The following is a 19010-nucleotide window of genomic DNA, read 5'->3' as shown; positions in this document are numbered from 1 at the left end:
CTAATACCAATTATTCATTGATGGAGGTATAAATAGGATAAATAAGATACTGAGGGGGTGGGGGGGTGGGGGAGGGTGAATAATATTCTTAAAAACTTTAAAATTTTCACCAATTCATTCACATATATCAGTAAACTTGTGCATTTAAAACTATTGTAACATGTAAATATGATCTATCACATGCATGAAAATAAACACATAAAACAATATTTGTTGCCTAGAAACCCTCCAAGGTGAAGGTAAAAATGGGGTGAGGATGACACCCAGAATCTTCACTACTTCAGTAATAAAGTTAACCTATTATGGTTATAATTTTTGATCATAAAATATGATCTACCTTATGAGGGGTCTACCCTGTTAAGAGCTTAAGAGACTGCTAGGTCTCACCTTGTTAGAGGATTTAACACTTACAACAAAGTAAGGATCCTATTAGGAGATTTACAAAGATTTTTTAAGACCACTCTGTTAAGAGATTTACCTTGATTAAAGTCAATTAGAACCAATTCAGTACCTAACTCTTGGTATGCTCTGTAAGCTAATTTCAAGTCTTCTCCTTGCTAACTAATCCTCTCCTTAGATATGATAAACTTGTCTTTCTCTTTCACTTCGATGCTATGAATAGGGCACTTGCTTTGTTAAGTGATAATAGAGCCCTTTCACTTCATTGCTATGAATAGGTCGCTTTCTCTGTTAAGTGATAACAAAATCCTTTTACTGACTTATGATCTAATCTTGATCCTTCAATTGCATATTACTCCTTGTTGCATGCATACACTTCTCTACTCTTGCTCTTTCTTGCTCTCGCACATGCATTCACTCATACTATGGTCTAGGTTAAGATCTTCACTATTTAAAGAGTTTCGTAAAGAGTTTTCTAGATCCTTTCATAATAGCCTCTTCATTTGAATCATTGATCACACAACATAGGGATATGTAATCCATGTCATTTAAATGTTCTGTAACAACCTCTACATGTATTAAATGTTCCTTCCAAGTCTGATTGAAAAATATCTTACTTCAAAATCTGTTCCATTCTTGACTTTTATATAAACTCTGTATTGCTCGACCTTTGCTATTTTTTGGTACTTGACATTGTTGTTGCTCGGTCTATATTTTCTGGGCACGAACTGTCTCACTTGACACTTGTATGCTTGAAACTTTCTTGGTTGCTTTTGAGCTTGGAGCATATAGAAAATACTCGGTGATCATAAACTTACTCGACTCCTATAGAGCTCGGTACATAGGGTAAGTGCACTAAGTTGCGGTGCCAAAAGGGGGGTATAAGTGGACACCTTTTTTCTGAAATCAACAATTTCTAAACTTCAACAAGAATTTGAAGATAGTTATGCACAAAATTTTAAGATATAACAAAAACAAAAGTAGTAGTCCTTTGAATCTAGTTTCTAAACTACTAATTTTTTTTCAAAATGGTTTAGTTTTAGGTCCTCAAAAAAGGGGCCCACAAAAAGTGGTACTGTTTATTCCAAAAAAAAATAACATAGTACAAAGTGTGGCCCCCCTAAAATTTTAATTTTTTTTTGAAATTCTTTAATCACTCTGGTCAAAAGTTACTTAGCACTATGTAGTTTATCTTAGATTTTTTGAGTAATTTTATAATGTGTATTTTTTTTGTAATGAATTTTTAAATTAGACACATCTCAAAAATGTGAAATATCTGCGTGCTCCCCCTAGAAATAATCTAAAATCAAACTTTTTTTCTTTTCAAAATGTGTAGAATGGAGTTTAGTTTCTAAAAAACTAAGTTGTTGCAAAATTCGATGAACGAGCTAAAATCTACAACCCAATTAGTACATGTTGGTTTTTGACAAAAAATGGACATACATTCAAAAGAAATTAGAGATAAAAGGCTTGAAATAGCTCAAATAAAAAATAAACTATATGGTTATATAGCTAACACAAAGACCTACAATGTCATATAACCTGATTTTATCGATGCTCAACCACAAGGAAACTTAAAGGAGAGCACACAAGAAAAATCAATCATTTTTTGTATGTTTTAGCAAAACACATCTTAGACTAGTTTACAGTCTCCAAACCTTTGGGTTGGATCCCTAAGGAAAAGCTAAACCTTAGGCTTGGTAGAATGCAAAGTTTTGAATAGCGTGTGTGTGCTATAGCATGCACATGCTATTAAAAGCTTTTTAAATAATAGCGCATGCACACTTTAGTGCACACACACTATTGAGACCTAAATAGTGCATAAAGAGGGAAGGAGAGAGGCAAAGTGAGAGTGAGAGAGAGAGAGGAGAGGGGGGATGGGTGTGTGTGTGAGAGAGAGATAGTAGGGGATGGGAGAGGGGAGAGAGAGTAGGGGATGAGAGAGAGAGGAAGTGAGAGAGAGAGTAGGGGTGGCAGAGAGAGAGAGAGAGAGTACAAGATGGGAGAGAGAGGAAGTGTGAGAGAGAGTAGGGGTGGTAGAGAGAGTACGAGATGGGAGAGAGAGATTGAGAGTAGGGGATGGGAGAGAGAGGAAGTGTGTGAGAGAGAGTGGGGGTGGCATAGAGAGAGTATAGGATGGTAGACAGAGATTGAGAATAAGGGATGGTAGAGAGAGAGTAGGCAGTGGGAGAGGGAGAGAGAGAGAGTAGGGCATGGGAGAGATTGTGAGAGTGAGAGTGTGTGTGAGAGAGAGAGTAGGGCATGGGAGAGATTATGAGAGTGTGAGAGAGTAGGGCATGGGAGAGATTGTGAGAGTGTGTGAGAGAGTAGGGGTGGTAGAGAGAGAAAGTAGGGGATGGGAGAGGTGAGAGAGAGTAGGGGATGGGAGAGAGAGGAAGTGTGAGAGAGAATAGGGGTAGTAGAGAGAGAGTACGAGATGAGAGAGACAGATTGAGAGTAGGGGATAGGGGAGAGAGAGTAGGCAATGGGAGACAGAGTGGGAGAGGGAGAGCGAGAGAGAGCAGGATGGGAGTGTGTGTGTGCGTGAGAGAGAGTAGGAGATGGGAGAGGGGAGAGAGAGGGGGGATGGGAGTGTGTGTGTGTGTGTGTGTGTGTTTGGAAGAGAGAGAGTAGGGGATGGGAGAGGGGAGAGAGAGAGTAGCTAGAGAGAGAGAGAGAGTAGCCTAAGAGAGAGGGAGTGGGAGAGAGAGAGGGGGGATGGGAGTGTGTGTAAGAGAGAGTAGGGCATGAGAGAGAGTGTGAGAGAGAATAGGGGTGGTAGAGAGAGTAAGGGATGGGAGAGAGAGATTAGGTGGTGGGAGAGGGAGAGAGAGGGGGGATGAGAGAGTGTGTGAGAGATCTAGAGAGTAGGGGATGGGAGGGAGAGAGAGAGAGATAGAGAGAGAGGGGGGGGATGGGAGTGTGTGTCTATGAAAGAGAGAGAGTGGGGGATGAGAGAGGGGAGAGAGAGAGAGCAGGGGATGGGAGAGAGAATGAGAGAGAGTAGGTGGTGGGAGAGGGAGTGGGAGAGGGAGAGAGGGGGGGATGGGTGTGTGTGTAAGAGAGAGTAGGGGATGGGAGAGAGAGAGTAGGGGGTGGTAGAGAGAGAGTAGGGGATGGGAGAGAAAGTGAGAGTAGGGGATGGGAGAGAGAGAGAGAGTAGGCGGTGGGAGAGGGAGTGGGAGAGGGAGAGAGAGGAGGATGAGAGTGTGCAAGTGAGAGAGAGATATATATAGTAGAGGATGGGAGAGGGGAGAGAGAGTAGGGGATGGGAGAGGAGAGAGAGAGGGGGATGGGAGTGTGTGTGTGTGTGAAAGAGAAAGGGATGGGAGAGGGGAGAGAGAGAGTAGCCCAAGAGAGAGAGAGTAGGGAATGGGAGAGAGAGTAGGTGGTGGAAGAGGGAGTGGGAGAGAGAGAGAGAGAGGGGGGATGGGAATGTGTATAAGAGAGAGAGAGTAGGGGGTGGTAGAGAGAGAGTAGAGAGGGAGAGAGTGAGTGAGAGTGAGAGATAGAGTAGGCAATGGGAGAGGGAGAGGGGGTGTGAGATAGAGACAGTAGGGGATGGGAGAGGAAAAAGAGAGAGAAAGAGAGGGAGATGGGTCTGTGTGTGTGTGAAAGAGAGAGAGAGAGTAGGGGATGAGAGAGGGGAGAGAGAATAGGCAATGGGAGAGGAAGTGAGAGAGGGAGAGAGAGGGGGGATGGGAGCGTGTGTAAGAGAGAGAGTAGGGGATGCGAGAGTGAGAGAGAGTAGGGGTGGCAGAGAGAGAGCAGGGGATGAGAGAGAGAGAGTAGAGATGGAGAGAGTGAGAGAGAGAGACAGTAGGCGATGGGAGAGGGAGTGGAAGAGGGAGAGAGAGAGGGGGATGGGAGTGTGTGTGAGAGATCTATAGAGTAGGGGATGGGAGAGGAGAGAGAGTGAGAGAGAGTAGGGGATGGGAGAGGAGAGATAGTGAGAGTGGGGGATGAGAGAGAGAGTGAGAGAGAGTAGGTAGTGGGAGAGGGAGTAGGAGAGGGAGAGCAAGAGAGAGTAGGGGATGGGAGAGGAGAGAGAGCGAGAGAGTAGGGGATGGGTGTTGGTGTAAATAAGTATTTAATAAGTATTTACTATTTACACTTATTTAAGTTTACCTAGGTTAATGCATTATTTAATTATTTTGCATTATTTAATTATTTTGCATTATTTTATTATTTATTTAGGTGAAACACTTAGGAGCTTGTGTACTTTAATGAGTTACGCAACTCTAATTATGCACATGGTGTCTACAACACAAGAGTTTGCATCACTCACCGAGTTGTTACGATGACATCACAGTTATTCACACTCCTAATTTAGCACATGTTGTCTACACCACTGATTTGCATGCTACACCATTGTAGGCTTATCCTCACATCATCACACATAATTCTGTGCTTAATGGAGGATAACCCATATCTGGTGGACATGTGTCTGGTTGTATGACTTATCATGATGCTGAATTCTATGCATTCTAGAAGCTCTCCTAAGGCCTTTATATACAAACACTCCTAGTGTACTCTCGATGTGGCATATTGATGAATATATCATCATTATGATCATACTCTCTCTATTGGTCTACTATTGTGCTTGTGTCTGAATTCCTTGGTCTTGGGTGAATTCTAGCCTAAGCCAAATTCTTACATGGTATTAGAGCTCAAGGAGATTCTCATCACATAGTCGTTCAAGACTATTCATGCTTTAGCACCTCGACCCAAATTCGGAGGATTTTCAAAAATTGGGAGTGTCTAGAGTTAGATCTAACCTCACCATTGCATCGATTCGGTGAAGATCGACTATAAATTTTCTTATGTTGGGTGAAAGTTGATCACGAGGCAAATTTTTTTTGCAAATCAAAACTTGGATGCCCCGATTTGCAATTCGAGTTTGGTTGTTTTATTGATCTGATTATTTATTGTTTAGATCTACATTTTATTTCTTCTCTATATTTTATTTTTTGAATTGGTATTTTCAGATTTAATAGTTGTACAAGGAGAGATTTTTTTAGCCGAACCAGGCAGTGACACCCCAGCTCGACTTTGTAATTTTGGTGGAATATTTTGTAATCATTCACAGGGATATTTTCACAATTAATCCTGGGCATCCACATTTAAATCAGGCTTCCCAATGAAAGCCGTACCATAGCAAGCAACCAAATCAAATTCCAGCGGGTATCAATAAACAATTTCAGCCTCTAAACCCATACCAGCCCAACACTCACCGACAACCAAAACACTCAATATTTTGGCATGCTAGTCATTTGTTTATTCCCCATGACAAGTTGTTTTTAAATAGCGCATATCGTGCAACTCCCATAAATGTGGGATAATTCCACAAAATAGCCAGTGGTCGCAAAACAACCTTTCTGGCACGCAACAAAAATCACGGCAACTGTTAAAACCAATCTGGCAAATGAAATAGAAATTTGACATCACACTTTTGAGAATCCAACATTCATAGAATTTTTGGCATCAATAGCACTCGCGGTGTGATTAACCTTGCAGACATGCGACACGCCCTCAGTGATCCACACGGAAGCTATCTACTATACACTCGACATATTCTGAATCAACTACCTATCATCGTAGACTACCATAGCACCCTGCCTATGTCATCATTAGAATTGCACCCACGTGGTTCCAAATTAGCTCCTGCACATGCTAAGCAGTGACACGTGGCATTGCCACATCACTAAATCTAGTCAGTAGTACACATGAAGCAATGTATAATCCTAGTCAGCGCCACGTATCATACCATCATTGCATAGTTAGCAGCTCCGTATGCACATATAGGCCTGCCACGTCGACTCAATCCATATAGTCTATACAATTTTGTATGGCTGATGTCATCAATGACATCAACAAAGGCTTAAGGAGTGCTAATGTCATCATTTCATGAGCCTAAATTTGACATTTGCTAGACCTCATTCTTGCCAAATTAGAACTATTGAGACAACCATATGACCATCAAATTTAACCCCATCATTCGCTGGTGCAACCCCTCTCCAGATTGATTTTCAATTTTGTAGTCTGACTTCAGGAGGCCATAACTCGAACATCCAGACTCCAAATTAGGTGGGTTTTTGTTTTGAAATTGGGTAGAATTTCCTAAAATTTTTAGTGGTGTAGCTTTTTTCTAGTTTTAGTGCATGGATTGTTCAAAAATTGCATTTTTTGGTGACTATACCTGCATAATCCTGCATTTTGCAACTTCAAATGCTCCGTATGGGCACATCTGGAGTCAAAAATAGGTTCTATTTTTTTTGAAAGTGCATTTTTTTCATCTACTTTTCTAGATATACTATCAGATTGTAGGGTTGTGTGGACAAAAGTGTCACTTTTAGAAATAAGACCTTTTTTTGCTTTGTAATGCTTCATAATTGTAGCGCATTGTAAAGTTCCAAATTTGTAATTCATTAAGAGGTTGTAACAAGAAAAATTAGAAGTCCATGAAGGCCAAAATTGGCAAGTGGCCCATTGTAATTGCACTACTAATAAAGTGCCTAAAGCATCTATTTTGGGGGGGTTTCTTGATTTAGTGAAAGGGGGGGTGTTCTTGGTGTTGTGTTCTCTCTTTTCTGCACTTTTCTTTCATTTTCTGCATTATGGGAAACTTTAAGTTTCCTAAATTAACTCCTCATAACTATGCTACATGGTCAATCAAAATGTGGTATCACTTAATGCATAATGAAGTTTCACAATATGTAGATGGTACTCTTCCTAAACTAGCAGGTGATAAAGTATCAACAAGTGATATTTTAGCTTGGGTAGCAATGGATAGGAAAGCCCTAGGTGATATATGTTTGGGGGTTGATGATAAGATCATGTATCAAATTAAGAAGTGTTCTACATCCAAGGAAGCTTGGGATACCCTCAAAAACCTTTATGGTAAAGTGTTTGAAGAGGATGTATTTAAAATTGAAGATGAGCTTGTCTCCTTAGATCCTAAGTCATATGATTCAATACAAGATTTCATCATCAAGGTGAATGAACTAAGGAAAAAACTTATAGATTGTGGGAGTTCTATCAAAGATGATAGACTGATCTATCTCATACATAACAAGCTACCATCAGAGTATTCCACATTTGTATCTTCTTTTAAAACCTCAAAAACTACCTTAGGGTTTGCCTATAAGAAAGTCACTTTTGATGAATATGCTGATTTGTTGGATACTGAAGAAAAGAAGTTGAAATCAATGGGGATTCTCAAATCACCTCAGTCTAAAGCATTGGTGGCCAATGAGGGTTCTCAAAATTCAGCTGGACAGTCTTCAAATAAAGGAAATGGGAAGAAGAAATGGAAGAAAAAAATCATAGGATGCAGAAAAGACAACACCACAATCCAATCAACAAGGCAAGTCCTCAGATTACAACAAGAAGGGGACAACAATAAGGAGAAGAAGAAGTGTGCTTATTGCAAGAAATCGAGTTATGAAGAGCATGAGTGTTATCTTAAAAAGATTGATGAGTTGACCAGCATCATGAAGAGACATAATGTTCCATTACCTAATGCTTATAAGGAGAAAAGGTCATCTTTAGATTCAAAGGGCAAAGGGCAAGCACTCATGGAAAATTCAAACTCTTCAAAGGAATGGATATTTGACTCAGGTGCCTCTTATCATATTGGTTCTTCAAAGGAGAATTTTTCTTCAATGAAATAGTCCAAGGTACCACACATCTTCATGGGAAATGATAGAAAAATGGCAGTTGAAGGGAAAAGAAATGTGAAAATGGAAAATGGACATAGAGTTGAGTTCCTTCTAGACTCAGTAAAAGTGCACAGTCTTAAAGATGATTCCTTGGTTGTAGTGGGGAAAGTGAATCATAACAAGAGGTTGTACTCTCTCCCATTTTGTGCCCAAGTCTCCTTCAAAGGCCTTGCTATCACAATAAAATTCAAACATGCAATTATGGCATGAGCGGTATGGTCATCTTGAATTCCGCTACCTTTAGCAACTTTACACATACAAAATGGTCAAAGGTCTACCTCAAATCAACTTTTCTAAAGGTGAATGTTCAACAGATTCAGTGGATATGCATTCAGAGGAGAAGTTACAGAGAGGGAAGTCTTCAAGAGCACAAGGTTTTCTATAGATGGTTCACATGGTATTAGTAGGTCCTTTTGCATTCATCTAGGGTCACTACATACTCACCTTTGTTGATGAATTTTCAAGATACACTTGGGTCTACTTTCTTCATAGTAAGAATGAAGTGTTGGACAAGTTTCGAGCCTCCAACACTCATGTCAAATGGAAATCGAGGAAATCCATCAAAGTTCTCAGAATGGACAATGGAAGCATGTATGTCAACAGAAGACTTATGGACTTTTTCAGACTCAAGGGCATTGATCTTCAGACTTCGTCAGCATTCAGTCCCCATAAGACAAATGTTGCAGCTTTAAGGATCCTCACTCTCAAGTCTATGGCAATTTGCATGATACAATCCAAGTCTCTAGATCCATCATTAGAACTCGAGGCAATCTCTACTGCAACTCACATTCTTAATTGATCTCCTCGTCCAGCCTTAGATGGCAAGACTCCTTTTGAGGCATGGTGTGGCAGAAAACCTATTATGACACACTTTAGAGTCTTCGATTGTCCTACATGTGTAGAAATATCTTCTAGGGGATGTAAGGCACAATCACCTCAGCCTTGTACTTTCATTGGTTATGAAGATAGTGTGAAGGCATATAGACTCTTGGATCTTGAGACACATTAGATTTTTGTGGAGAAGGATGTACACTTTGAGGAAAGTTCACCAAGTTTGTCCTCCAATCCTCTCCACACATCATATAGTGTGGAAACTAATAGTGACACAAGCAATAGTGCTTCAACAGGTTCAGACACGTGGGGTTCTATCAATAGTTACAGTGAGAGGTCACTACATTAGTTCAGTCCACACGCATATATCGCCACAGTGATAGGTCCAGCATAATAGGGTACATTCAGTCTTCCAGGTCTAGGTTCAGTGACAGATTTGGGGGATAGTATTGATGATCTGCCTCTTCTTCTTAATGTAGAAGCACCTTCTTTAGTTGTCACGAGGGTTCCATCCAACTCTCTTGATTATTCTCTACATGATCAATCATCATAGGTTGAAGTGATCATGGATACTTATGATCAGCAGTTGTAGCAGGGTTCTCCATCAGTTGCAGAGATAGATAGTTCTTTGAGATAGGTTCTTTAGCCAGCTGAGCAAGTTTTAGAAACATCACTTATCTATGAGATTCTTTCCACGCACAGTGGAAGTGTCTCATTTGTACCTTGGCATTGTTTCTTCCTAAGGGGAGGAACAACATTCTGTAGTCTTGGATCAACTTCATCATCAAAGTAGTCACTGGCATACATTCTTCTTTGAGGTGGGGAGTCTATCCTGTCTCTCTTCCTCTTCTCATCATTCTCTTATGTATATACTAGATGTATGTTGTAATGGGGGGGTCTTGATTACTCCATCGATCCATACATCATTTCATCTCTCTTTTTAGGAGAGAGTTTTTTCCATGAGGTTTTCCCTCTTTCTCCGCTTTATGAGAGATTGCATTTGATTATGTACATGGGTACCTAACATGGCCTAGTAGCTAAGACCCATCCTGCATTACATCCTATATTGCGTGAGCTTAAGGGCATTCCACTAAGTTGCACTTAAGGGGGGGTCTTGGTGTAAATAAGTATTTACTATTTACACTTAATTTTACCTAGGTTAATGCATTATTTAATTATTTTGCATTATTTTATTATTTATTTAGGTGAGACACTTAGGAGCTTGTGTAATCTTATGAGTTATGCAACTCTAATTATGCACATGGTGTCTACAACATAGGAGTTTGCATCATTCACTAAGTTGTCATGATGACATCATAGTTATTCACACTCCTAATTTAGCACATGTTATTTTCACCACTGATTTGCGTGCTACACCATTGTAGGCTTATCCTCACATCATTGCACTTAATTTCATGCTTAATGGAGGATAACCCATATCTAGTGGATATGAGCTTGGTTGTATGACTTATCATGATGCTAACTTCTATGCATTCTATAAGCTCTCCTAAGGCCTTTATATACACACTCCTAGTGTACTCTTGATGTGGCATATCGATGAATATATATTCATTCTAATCACTCTCTCTATTGGTCTACTATTGTGCTTGTGTTTGAGTTCCTTAGTCTTGGGTGAATTCTGGCCTAAGCCAAATTTTTACAATGGGAGAGGAGAGAGAGAGAGAGAGTAGGGGATGGGAGAGGGGAGAGAGAGAGTAGGGGATGGGAGAGGAGAGAGAGTGAGAGAGTAGGGGATGGGAGAGAGAGAGTAGGCAATGCGAGAGGGAGTAGGAGAGGGAGAGCAAGAGAGAGAGAGTAGGGGATGAGAGAGGAGAGAGAGTGAGAGAGAGTAGGGGATGGGAGAGGAGAGAGAGTAGGGAGAGAGAGAGTAGGGGATGGGGGATGGTGGGCTAGGGAGAGATTTATTTTCACATAGTGCATATGCACTATAGTGCGTACACGCTATAATGCATACGCACTATGTGAAATCACCAAAAAATGGTCATGAAGCAAGTTCAGGTCCCTGCTGATCCATATTCTACTTTTTGTTTGTTGTGCATTTTGTTGCTCCGATAGAAAACATGGGTTTCAAGCTGTTGGAAGTTAGCAAACACTATTTGAAGACTTTTTGAAGCTAGCAAATACCAAATTCAATCATTGGATATTTGAAGGCTTTTTGAATAATTTTTCTATAGAAAAGGTTAGTGCAATCCTTTTTAAATATTTTTTATTGATATATAGAGACAAATTTGATTATAATTTGACATGTTATTTAATATATAATGAATTCATTAAAATTTGTATGTTTGAATGAATTGTTATTTGAAAATGGTTAGAAATTTGGCAAGTTGTTTGATATATATAGTGTATTCACTAAAATAATTATAATTTTTATATGTATTGAAATGATTTGTAATTTACAAATTGTAAATAATTCAGATGTTTGAATAATTTGACATATAGAAATCATCATCATGCCAAGGAAGAAACCAAAAATTCAAACAAAAGAAAAGAGGAAGGCAGATTTGACAATTAAAAGAGATAAAATGAAAATACTACATGAACAAAGAAAATTGCAAAGCAATAATGAAGAATTGACTTTCGAAGAGGAACAAGAACCACTAATACAAAGAAACAAAGAGGAAGAATTGGAAAGACAAAGAGAACGAATGAGACTGTTACATTCAAGAAAACAATTTGATTGTGAAGCTACACCACCTTCTAATGTTGGAGTCATATCATCCTCTCATATTAAAGAGACGTTGATTTGTACATCTGACACTACACACACTCCATCATGTCATGTTGAAGGCACAACATCAACATATCAAGTAGGTGATATTTCATCTTTTGCATCTTATTGCCAAGGCACATCATCTTCGGTTCAAGGTACTCAAAACACTCAACCTTATGTTAATGTTCAAAATGTTGAGAGAATGGAAGAGATTATAACACCTAGAATTCATTTTAGAAGACCAAAATATTTGATTGATATTGATACTAACATTTTGAAATCAATGCCTGACAAGATTAGCGAGCGTATTTGTCAAAGAAAAGTTAATTGGATGTGGAGATTATTCTTTGAAGAATTAAATATTACAGGTCAATGCCAATTATTTGTTGAAATGATAAGGAATTTGAAATTTAGGCCTATCATGAAGATTCTTGGGCTAAGAACGATGGACGATTCAAATAAAAAAAGCATTGTAAAGAATCTAATGATTGCTTATGACAAAGTGAGTTCTAAATCACACACCAAAGATAGTAATATCACACGACGAGTACTTACATCGACAATAGTAAGTACCCAAATAAAAAAATCTCAACTCATGAGAAAGACAAACAAAACATTGAAAATTGTTAGAGGTACTCTAAAGAAAGCCATGCTAAGGCGTGAGAGGTTGGAAAATCCAACAACAATGAGTTATGGACATTTAGCAGTAGACTACCGTGAAAGGATAAATAAATTAGTGAAGCTTTGAAATCATTGATCAAAGATTTTTGGAAAAATAACACACGTGCTTGCCCTAATCAAAGATATGTTCTAAGAAGGAGAATTGGTAGCCAAAATTGTGACCCACATGCAAAACATTTTTTGGACTCAACTTAGACACAATTTTTTGCAAAATTTATTGGTATGTATCCTCAAATTCGAATAAGTCAAAGATTTTTGGAGATGGGTAAATCTTTTTATGTGAAGATAAATCACACACACACAACTTGTTGTTGTATGATACATATTGAATTTTCTAACCATTTTGATATTTTAAGGCATATATGTGTGTTCTTGCATTCTAAGTTAGTTTTGAAAGATTATGACATGAATGAGCCACAAAGATCTTCAAGGGAGTTCATATCCAACATTTTATGTGAAATAGGGGACGACCAACAATTTTACAAGACATCATGCTTGGATGGTACATGCTTATTTTGTGGTTCTTTGCAACTTTTATCAACTTGTGAACATATGGATAGTACACACGCAATTGGAAATAAAATAGTAGATTACAAAAAATTTAAGACAATGACATATGCTTTAAAAAATGGGAAATAGGGTAAAAGATGTGATTTAGTCATTGAAAAGATTCCAGTATATGAGTTCATGAAGATTTTTCGTGAAAAGATTATTTACAAGTATGCAAGGCATACACATAGAGCTCGATGGCTAGATTTCCAATTCAAGTTGTGCAAAGATACATTTCCACTGGATACCATTGTTTTGGTTGTAGACTTTGCAGAGAACTACACACTACAACCATAAAATGAGGTGCAAGCAAAGTATTATACTTCTCAATAGGTTTCCATATTTGTTCACATAACATTCATGCATTCACCTAAAAGTATAGAGGATGACAGGAAGATTTTGAGGGAGTACCATTTTTACATCAGTGATGATTGATCACATTCTACAAAGTTTGTATATAGTTGTTTTCAACTATTTTATGAAGATTTGGCTAACAGGGGCATAACATATCGTCAACACATTATTTGGTCAAACAATTGTGCATCTTAATCTAAGAATGCACACATATTCTATTGGTTGAGCAGGATGCACAAATTGTGTAGAATTCAATATACGTGGAATTTCACAGAGGCTGGTCATGAAAAGGGAGAGCATGATGGTGCAGGCACATGCATCAAAAGAGCCTTAGCTCGTGAATAAATAAAGTACAAAGATGGAGCAATATTGACAGATGCAAAATCCATCATCCAATGGTGTAACACTACAATGGGTCCATGTAAGGAAGGTGAGTCTACGGTTAGTAAATTTTTTTGGTTGATAGATAATACTAACATTGCACCATATGAGGATTGTTGCACACTAACAGGATCAAGTGAGTTGCACTCTTTTAGAAGCTTTGATGCAGGTTCATGGAGTATCCACACACAAAAAATGACATGCTATTATCCATCATGTACAAAGAAAAATTGGGATGACTGTGAGTCGATTGAATGGGTAGACAAATGGGATATACAGGTTTTGGACCCAATTCACACCTATCATCCCCCACAAGCATTGGAAATAGTAGAGATGGATTCGTCTATTTAATTTGACCACTTGTTTGATCTAGTGTAACCTGGTAATATATATATTTATATATCTTTGTAATTTCAATATGTAACTTTATAACTTTTACCTAAGTATTTTCTGAATTAATGACTGTATTTTGTACATTTGTCACTACAGGCCATGTTTTTGCTATTATTGCACCTAAAGACAATGAAGAAGGGATATATTATTATTTGTGTTGTTGTGTCCAAGCCAAACAAGAATTGGATCACTCGGTTATAGATGGTGAAGGTTTAGAGTACCATATCGATGCGGTGGTTGTAATCGACACATGACTTAGACAATAGTCTATGAAGAATACTAACTTGTGGTTATTCGAGGATTGGAAAACAAAGAGGAAGATTCTTCAGTATTCAAACTTTGTTGTCACATCAAATGTCCACTTGATAAAATATGGTGGAAAACCACATAATAAGATTCTTTGGAAAGTTCACGAGTCAAACCACGAGGCAATACTTGAGACATTAAAATGTAGCCAGTTGGTTCATTAGATTGAATAGGGAAAGAGGGAGAGAGAAAAAGAGTGGTCAATTGGATCCTTGGTGTCATTATAAGCCAAGATACCAAATTGAACCAAAGGTCAAATTTGAGGAATTTGAGTTATTTTGTATGCAATAAGGAGTTGGTAGGTATTTAGATAGATTTAAATGCCTTGGGGTCTTTGGGAAAAGATTTAGGTGTCTAGAAGATCAAAAGAAGTTGCAAGGAGTTGGAGTTTCCCTTTCTACCATTCCCTCCAAATTCATTGTATTCCTCTTCCTTGCCTGTTTTTGCATTAGTATGTTATTTGTATATCGAATGTGGACTGTCCCTCACCCAAATACAATGTTGCAACCTCTCCCCCAAGACTGTCCACATGACAAGATAGGTATTGTTATTATGTGTAAGTGATGAGATAAGCTTAAATCATAGTATGTTTTGATTTGTTTAGAATCTAGATACATTATTTGAATTTATATTAGATTCTTTAATAGGACCCATTTTTGATTAGTCATTTGAATAAGTGAAAGTTTAGAATTTGTTGTTTAGATCAAAATGTAATGAAAGAACATGAAAATTGTTAGAATGTGAATGCTTTGTGATATAAAGTCATGATTGTGTGCATGTAACCAAAAACTTGAAACTGGTGAACGCAAGGATATAATGAGAGAAGTTTCCAAGACTCATCAAGCCATTCAATAAGCCACTTGATCATTGCTAGAAGCTCAAACAAATAATTCTTTGCATTTGGAACATTGTTACCAATAATGATATAATGACTAACATGCTTTTATCTTTTATTTGTTTTGTCATTTGTAATTATTTCAGATAAACTCCAAAACAAATTTATTTTTGAATCATAAACTTATAAAACCCATCTTATAATGCTAGATTGAATTTTGATGTGCTATCATCTAAGATATATATAAATGTATGAGAAGATTAAATTAGCTGAATCTATTGGGATAAGTGGTATTGTAATGGATAGTTTTAAGATTCATTTGAAGAATATAAAGGGCTATGAGTGATGTAGGTCATTAGACAAAACAATATCTTCACCGGAAATGGAATTAGGAGCAGCAAGAGTTGGGAGTGGAATGAAGATGAATGGAGTGGAGAAAGCAAGTAAATCTTCTGCCAAATTTTTTTTTGTTGTCATGGGAATCAACACTGCTTTTACCAGTAGAAAATGATGTGATTCTGTCCAACACACTTGGATGCCACAAGGTCAACAACTATACTCAATTAAAACACTTGTAATAATTGTAAGTTTTTAAATTTGAATATTACTATGTCTTGTTTGAAGCCCACAAATAAAATGGGAAATGGGAAATGAGAATGGCAGGTGCAAAGCTGAAGAAGTTGGAGGAGGAGAAGGGGATAGTGATAAGGTTTGTGATTGGGCACAATGCTACACCAGGTGGCATTTTGGATCGTGCAATTGAAGAAGAAGATGTAGAGCATAATGAATTCCTTAGTCTCGAACATGTTGAAGGCTACCATTAGCTCTCAGAAAAGACCAAGATCTACTTCTCTACAACACTCGCTAAATGGGATGCTAATTTCTATATTAAAGTTGACAATGACGTGCATGTCAATCTAGGTACATTATCATCATTCATGGTTTCATCTAAATAGTATATTTTATGTTATAATTTTTAAAGATAGTTCATGTGTTTATTTTTCAAGTAGAACTTATTTGTTGTTTTCATTTGAGATGGGTAATTCTACATAAAAAGCTAGTGCCATTTTATATGTTGTTTAAAGTTGATATATATCTTAAAAATCTAACATTTTTTATATTTTTGCAATATTTTAATCCGAAGATAATTGAGAATTCATTGAGTCTTCAAGAACTAGGTAAAAGGTATTTGAAAAGGTGATAAGTTGGCCTTGTCTTTTGGAAAGTTTGCCAAGGAAAACTAAATTTTGACCTACTAGGATTTCTAGGCCTAAGTTAGGGTTATTGATCCTTTAAAGGTGTTGGGGCCTTGAAAGTGCATGAATCCTAGTGGTTTAGTCCTAGAAATGCTGAATCAAGTCTAAGTTTGAAGTCTTGAAACCTTTTTTACTTATTTTCCCTTAATTTGCCCAGTTGAGGGCAAGTGTCCCTAAAGCCATATCTTGATCTAAGTTTGCCAAGAGCCCTAGGAAAAGGGAAGAACATTAGGAGAGTGGAGTCCACTTGGATAAGTAAAGGTCATCATTTGGCAAAGGCTGGTAACCAAGACATCATCCTAAAGTGGGTTTGGGTACCCTTATAGGTTTAAGAACCAAGTGGTAAAAGTAGGTTGTGTGCTCTACATTAATAAGGGTCATTAGACCTAGTTGTGATGGCTAGGGTGTAGGAAGTCACAATGTATTTGGAAAAGTCACTAATTGGCCTAAAAGTAAAGGCATACCTTTCCATAGGGCAATGAGAAACTTAAGGGATAAGTCTCTAGCTTAGGGAAGGGTCCCTAGCATGGAATTGCTAAGGGATAGCCAATTTAACAAGTTGGAAGTGTTACAAAGTATTTTGCATGTAGTAGAAGTTTGAATTATATAGGCAGGGATAGAAAAGAGTAAAGAATATATGAAGGAAGTGAATTGAATAATGCACATATTGTTTCATCTTAAATAACGAAGTATATTGAGATCTGACTTTCTTTAAAAGGGTTCAAAGGTAGATTGAAGGTCATCATCAACATTATTTTTGTTTAACATAACCTTTCAATATGTTGCTCTTGATTTTCACTTGGTAAGAACTAAGTATAAATCTACACAAAAATCCATTTGAATTGTGGCTCATGTCTCTTAGTGGTGCAAGAGCACTTTCACATGGAATGATGAAATAAGGGTGTTTGGGCCTCTTAGGTTCACCTTTAACCCTTTTGTGTGGCCCTTTTGTAGGTATATTATGAACTCATTGCTCAATGAGGTCACAAGGACACTATTTATGTAATTTGAATGCATATACTTATAATCTAGGGTCTAGTAGTTGTTTTGGGTCAATCTAGACTCATTTGAATGGTTAAAATGCCTTTTAGGCACTAAAATGTAAAAAATGCATTGAAAGTGCAAAAGTTGCTATGCAACTTTGCAACTTTTTGCATAACTAAGAAAAAATGATTCTAATCTTTCCTCCAACAATCATAACCTTTCAAATATGGTTGGATCAGTTGGGGAAGACCTTCATATAGCCCCTTCAGGTAGGTGGAAGGTACAACGTACATTTTTGGCATTGAAATCAATAAAAAGAACCTTGTTTGCTGCATTCTGGGCTATTTTTCTACATGGTACAATTATGTACTAATACCTAAGGATATGTTATTGATATGGTTGGATATATATTTGAATCACCTTTCTAATGCAATTGGTTTGAGGTCTTCAAACACTATAGAACTCAAGTTATTCCTATTTTAGTACCGATAGCCTGAAATTCAAGGGTTTTGATTGAAATCAAGATATAATGTGAGATTCCACCATAGGAAAATTATGGCCTTTGGTGGAATCCTTGTATTTTTAATGCACTTTAAGATTCTTTTGGTTTTAGTTGATAAGATGCTGGAGAGGGAAGAAACATGATGCCCTAGATGCATATACCTTGTATGCATCAATACACAAACCTATTGTCCTAGCATTTTAAGGCCTCAAAACTCCATATTATGGTTTGTAACTTGGTAATCAGACTATTTGGATCATTCCTCAACATGTCCAAATTGTGTAATGTTTTTTAGCACATGTTAAAATGGTACCTCCTTTGTAAATGTGGCCTAATTAACCCTTGTGTCTAAATGCTGTCCCCACAGATTTTGACAATTTACTTGCTAATGGGATCTCTCCACTTTGGAATTTGATAGCACATCAAAAATAGGAAGTAATATTGGTGTTAGTCTTTTCTTTTCATGCTAAGTGTACAAGTTGCAGACCTAAGTCTCATTCATTGGGCTACTAGGAATCCAAGAGGTCAATGAAGGAACTATGTCCTTTTCTCAATTTGGGGTCTTCAATTCTAGTTGATATGACTATTTTGATGTAAGAAAATCATTTATTGAGTATAAGTTCTTGGTTCCATGTCTGGTGTAGGTTTCTTGTATCAAGCAATATTTGTTGTCAAGGTGCAAGTGTGGGGTCTTGAGCCTTGTTTGGGCTGTTAAACCTTGTTAGGTTGTTCTTGTAGGTTGTACTCTCTCAATATACCTTGTTAGTACTGTTCCACTTGCATCACTTAGGTCCTTTTTTTATGTCTTTGAATGCCCTTGCATTATCCTCATAGTTACTAGTGTATAGGTTGATATTTAAATCTCAACATGTGAATAGTTTGTCTTAGTTCTCATATGTAGTCAAGGTCCTTGACATCAATTACAAGTCATAAGTTACATGCATTAAAAAAATGCTATTGGGTCTCACAAAATTGATTGCAAATTTTCTCATGCCTAAGTGGTTGGCATGCCTTAAGACCCAACCAATAAGTCATCCTTCTATGTTGATGGGCACGTATTGTAATCAAGTCTCTAGGAATTGAT

General features: G+C 37.6%; 1 pseudogene; it reads left to right on the top strand.

The window, feature by feature from the left end:
• The window catches only part of LOC149570376 (putative beta-1,3-galactosyltransferase 3), a 34025-nt pseudogene extending 17885 nt beyond the window's left edge, over nucleotides 1-16140 (top strand).
• Nucleotides 16141-19010: the final 2870 nt, after the last annotated feature.

Source organism: Cupressus sempervirens, chromosome 3 (assembly GCF_028749045.1).
Source record: "Cupressus sempervirens isolate cs-2001-9-10 chromosome 3, ASM2874904v1, whole genome shotgun sequence".
Taxonomy (NCBI): domain Eukaryota; kingdom Viridiplantae; phylum Streptophyta; class Pinopsida; order Cupressales; family Cupressaceae; genus Cupressus; species Cupressus sempervirens.
The sequence above is the reverse complement of the archived record's forward strand: the minus strand, read 5'-3'. Positions and strand labels throughout refer to the sequence as shown.